This window comes from Pelobates fuscus, chromosome 10 (assembly GCF_036172605.1).
Source record: "Pelobates fuscus isolate aPelFus1 chromosome 10, aPelFus1.pri, whole genome shotgun sequence".
In the NCBI taxonomy this organism is placed as follows: Eukaryota; Metazoa; Chordata; class Amphibia; order Anura; family Pelobatidae; genus Pelobates; species Pelobates fuscus.
The window spans coordinates 30,718,209-30,724,208 of NC_086326.1; positions in this window are offsets into that span (position 1 = coordinate 30,718,209).

The window sequence follows — 6,000 nt, forward strand, 5'->3', positions numbered from 1 at the left end:
GTAACTTTCCATAATTGTTTCATGGACATACACGTTATTCCGTATTCTAAAATGAATTTTACCTGAAATGGGTATACATTAAAGGATCACTATAGGGTCAGGTACACAAACATGTATTCCTGATCCTATAGTGTTAACAGTGGTGTATCCTGGTTTTGTGCTGCCCTTGTCAGGACAAAATTCAGGCGCCCCCCTCCCACTCGCGCCCCCATCACGCCCGCGCCACCCCCACCCAACCCTTCTGTCAGGGTACCTGAGGTCTCTACCTCTGAGAGAGGTAGAGACTTAGAAGTTTCTCCGTCCGGACGGCATGTCTCCTCGGCCCCTCGCGGTTTACTCGGTCTTGCTAACGCCGGCCGCGAGGGAGTCACTTCCTTTTATAACAGGAGGACCGGAGGTAGACGTCATGACGCCAACCCGGAACGTCCTGTCACTCAAATCTCGGGAGACGAATCAGGACTCGCTGGAGGCGTGTCTCCTCTCCCTAGCCAGGATACTTAACAGTGGCTCTCTCATTCACTCATTGCCCTGTCGTGGTTCTAGTCTGCCTAGTCACACAGTGCTTTGTTATTCTCTTGTCTTTTGGTTCCGACCCGGCTTTGGTATTTACTCTCCTGTCTTTCTGTTATCCTTGACCCGGCTTGTCTCTCGCTTACCTGTCTTCTCGTTCCCTCGACCTCGGCTTGTCTCTGACCATTCTATCGTAGTTATACGTTTAAGTCCGGCCATTCTAAGGACCGGTATACGTATCAGCTACTCTTTGTACTCTGCGTGTTGGATCCCTGACCCGATCCTGACATTACGACAGGGCCATGGATCCTGCAGGTACAAATTGTCAGCTTGGTTCTCCTGATCCTAGGTTTGACGCCATGGATCATAGGATGGATCAGATGGCCCTAGCACTACAGGCGCTGCTATCCCGCCCTATTAATCCACCTGAGGAGATGCGTAATATGTCTGCCTCTTCTGTGGGTTCAGGGCTAGAGGTAGCTACTGTAGGTGCTTCTTCCCGAGTTACCCCACCTGTACGTTATGCTGGTTCTCCTGAGAGGTGTCGTGGCTTTTTGAACCAGATCAGTATTCATTTCGAGCTACAGCCCCGTTCATACCCTACGGTGTAACGGACCGTTTCAGCATACAAGGGGAAAAATGCGTTTAGGCGATAATCCCCTTTTCCATAGACAGGCACAGCTACTGCAGAACATCAGAACTCACGAGCTGGATGCGAAATAACACTCCGAACTGGAACAGCTGAACAAGAAAAGCATACAATCGGCTTACACTCTTGGCAGTCAGCTTACAATCCAATCCCCCCCAAGAACGAGACGACACTTCATTTTGAGGGTTAAGCAGGAACTCAAGACTGGGACACCCAGTCTGGCTTTTATTACCAACAAGTACATACAGGACACTCCCAGGGGGAGGATGAAATTAACCAATCACATGGATGTACCTCCCACACATTTCCTCCCCTTAGATTAACACTTAACACAATTATACTGTACACCTTTTTCCCCAATTCCTGGATGTACCCCAAATACATATGCTACACCTCCAAAACAGGTATCCCCTGATAGCCCTTATTCAGGGGGACAACATATGCAAGAATCAGCCCATTCGGATAAATGGTTCAGGAGTTATGGAACTTTAAAGTATTGACCGACCGCATGGGTAAAGTATCCGAAATCAGTTCCATGCATTTTGGCCCTGCGGTCGGTCACAAACAAGGGAATGAAAACAGACGAGTTGCCTGTGTTATAGAGCCTGGAGAGGGTTTGAATGAATTCCCTTGTTTGTGGGGTTCTTTCTACCGAACGGGGGGTCATTCGGTAGTTTCCATACGAATTTCTGGAAGTATGGAGGTCTCAGCGGTGTTTGCCTAGTCAAGTGTCCGATTTCAGTTCCAGACACTCGACGGCAAAACACCGCTGTTCGGTAGTTAAAGATGGCCGCCGCCACGTGGTTGTTTCCTGAATGGCGGCCACCCAGAGGACACAGAACACATTACATGATTGCCAATTACCCGTTTGCAACATTGTTGCAAACGGTAATTGGAGGCACACTTAATCCTGGGTGGTCTGGTTGTTCGGTAGTTTCCTCAATACAATGAATGGAGTGATTCTACCGAACAATCAGATGAAGGCTGCATATATATATATAACCCAGGTTAACTGCATACATAAATACATATACAATATACAGGCAGTACAATAGGATATGCTTCACAGTCTTAAAGGGACAGTAGTCCCAAAATGTCCATTGCTGATTTTAAAGGGCCAGTAGCAGCAATATAAATTAGTACATGCCCAAATATAGTCTTTAAAGTGCAATATGTCCAGGGGCCATAGTCAGCGGGCAGGAGGCTAGCAGCCAGGCCTCTCCAGTTCACAGTGGCGAAGCTGGTTTCGCCACATTTCTCCCCTTGGCCAATTAGACTAACAGGGTACCTGACTTTCTGCCGGTCAGTGCCCTGGTTAGTCCAGCAACCCACCCACAAAACAGAAATAACAGAGCAGCCCACCCACACTAACCGGTTACTACATCTGGGTGAGGAAGGATTTTGTCCAAGTTCTGGTGTTTCACCACTGCTGGGTGGGAGACGGGTAGGCTGCCTTGGTGGGTTGCTGAGGGGGCAGAGACCAGCGGTACTCTGTCCTGTTGCCAGCACTACCACGGGAGTAGTCTGGTGGGCGTCTGGTTGCTGGAGACTGGCTGTCTCCCCTTTAGGTGCGCAGCTCGACTGCCGGAGGGGGAGACTGACTGTCTCCCCTTTGGATCCATCACACTGAGGCTGGGGAACAGGACCGACCGTCCCTATCCCTTGTGCTGTAAGTGCAGAGACTACGGTCCCATCTGCACAGTTGTGGGGCTTAACATCTCCCCTTGGTGGGTTAGGTTGCCGTGGGAGAGAGGGTGTAACAAGTTCCTCTCTCTGGATGGCAAACTGCCGCTGGGGAGAAAGGATGGCACCTTCTGCTCCCTGGGGTACACACTGCCGCTGGGGAGGAAGGATTGCACCTTCTGCTCCCTGAGGTACCCACTGCCGCTGGGGAGGGAGGACGCTGCTCTCCTCTCCCTTCACCTCACACTGCCTTCCTGGCACATCACTTTGTTGCTGGGGGGCAGGAACAACAACCTCTGCCCCCTGTAACTCAGCCTGCCGCTGGGGAGGATGGACGACACCATCAGCTCCCGGAGACACACACTGCCGCTGGGGAGGAAGGACTGCACCTTCTGCTCCCTGGGGCACACACTGCCGCTGGGGAGGGAGGACGCTGCTCTCCTCTCCCTTCCCTTCACACTGCCTTCTTGGCATATCACTTTGCTGCTGGGGGGCAGGAACAACAACCTCTGCCCCCTGTAACTCAGCCTGCCGCTGGGGAGGATGGACGACACCATCAGCTCCCGGAGACACACACTGCCGCTGGGGAGGGAGGACGCTGCTCTCCTCTCCCTTCCCTTCACACTGCCTTTTTGGCATATCACTTTTCTGCTGGGGGGCAGGAACAACAACCTCTGCCCCCTGTAACTCAGCCTGCCGCTGGGGAGGAAGAACGACACCTTCATCTCCCTGGGACACACACTGCCGCTGGGGAGGAAGGACGGCACCTTCAGCTCCCTGATATACAATCTGCCGCTGGGGAGGAAGGACGACACCTTTAGCTCCCCGGGACTTACTCTGCCGCTGGGGAGGATGGACGACACCATCAGCTCCCTGGGTTACACACTGCCGCTGGGGATCTGGGCCGACTGCCCAGCATCCCTGTAGGGCCGGTAGAGAGACCTCGGTCCCATCTCCACCTGCCTGTTGTGGTTCCTCACAGGACCAATCTATGAGGACCCCTACTTCGGGTTCTTCCTGCCACCTCGGGGGGGGGGCGGCTAACCTCCTCGGATGCAGCCTCTACTCTGCTGCTGTACCACTCTTCCTGCTCATCATACTCTTCGTCCATCTTTGAGTTTTGCTCAGCCATGACCTGGTTCCAGATCCCCTGGAATGTGTCCATGGATATATAACCCCCATACTGGGCCACTTGCTGCCTCACCTTGGCCATAAAATCATCTTCAGCGTCAGAGCCTTCCATACTTGTCTGCTCCAAGTCGCTGGATACCTCTGCTGCCAGGGGCGCTGCACGAATGCTAACGTTGCCCTCAATTTGTAACTCCAAGGAATTGGTGTTCTGTAGCTGTCCTTCTGGCTGTGGGAACAATCCCGCCGCTTGCCACCAATTGTAACGGACCGTTTCAGCATACAAGGGGAAAAATGCGTTTAGGCGATAATCCCCTTTTCCATAGACAGGCACAGCTACTGCAGAACATCAGAACTCACGAGCTGGATGCGAAATAACACTCCGAACTGGAACAGCTGAACAAGAAAAGCATACAATCGGCTTACACTCTTGGCAGTCAGCTTACAATCCAATCCCCCCCCAAGAACGAGACGACACTTCATTTTGAGGGTTAAGCAGGAACTCAAGACTGGGACACCCAGTCTGGCTTTTATTACCAACAAGTACATACAGGACACTCCCAGGGGGAGGATGAAATTAACCAATCACATGGATGTACCTCCCACACATTTCCTCCCCTTAGATTAACACTTAACACAATTATACTGTACACCTTTTTCCCCAATTCCTGGATGTACCCCAAATACATATGCTACACCTCCAAAACAGGTATCCCCTGATAGCCCTTATTCAGGGGGACAACATATGCAAGAATCAGCCCATTCGGATAAATGGTTCAGGAGTTATGGAACTTTAAAGTATTGACCGACCGCATGGGTAAAGTATCCGAAATCAGTTCCATGCATTTTGGCCCTGCGGTCGGTCACAAACAAGGGAATGAAAACAGACGAATTGCCTGTGTTATAGAGCCTGGAGAGGGTTTGAATGAATTCCCTTGTTTGTGGGGTTCTTTCTACCGAACGGGGGGTCATTCGGTAGTTTCCATACGAATTTCTGGAAGTATGGAGGTCTCAGCGGTGTTTGCCTAGTCAAGTGTCCGATTTCAGTTCCAGACACTCGACGGCAAAACACCGCTGTTCGGTAGTTAAAGATGGCCGCCGCCACGTGGTTGTTTCCTGAATGGCGGCCACCCAGAGGACACAGAACACATTACATGATTGCCAATTACCCGTTTGCAACATTGTTGCAAACGGTAATTGGAGGCACACTTAATCCTGGGTGGTCTGGTTGTTCGGTAGTTTCCTCAATACAATGAATGGAGTGATTCTACCGAACAATCAGATGAAGGCTGCATATATATATATAACCCAGGTTAACTGCATACATAAATACATATACAATATACAGGCAGTACAATAGGATATGCTTCACAGTCTTAAAGGGACAGTAGTCCCAAAATGTCCATTGCTGATTTTAAAGGGCCAGTAGCAGCAATATAAATTAGTACATGCCCAAATATAGTCTTTAAAGTGCAATATGTCCAGGGGCCATAGTCAGCGGGCAGGAGGCTAGCAGCCAGGCCTCTCCAGTTCACAGTGGCGAAGCTGGTTTCGCCACATACGGATAGGGCAAAAGTGGGATTTATTATTACCTTACTCATTGAGAAAGCTCTGAGATGGGCTAATCCGTTGTGGGAGAATGATAATCCATTAGTCTATAACTATAATTCCTTTGTAGCTGCTTTTAAAAGAACTTTTGATCCTCCTGGCAGGAGGGTCAATGCAGCCAGATTACTGTTGCGCCTTAGACAAGACAACCAAACACTTGTGGATTACGCACTAGAGTTCAGGTCTTTGGCGGCAGAGGTAAAATGGAATGAACAGGCCTATATAGACGTATTCTTAAATGGTTTATCTGATGTAATACTTGATGAGGTAGCGACAAGAGAGCTTCCCGAGAATCTGGAGGACTTAATTTCCTTTATCTCTCGTATTGACGAACGTCTAAGGGAGAGACAGAATACTCGAGATAGAACCGGTAAATCTTCCTTTAGACTAGCACCATCATTTCAAAGTTCTGAAACCAAAAA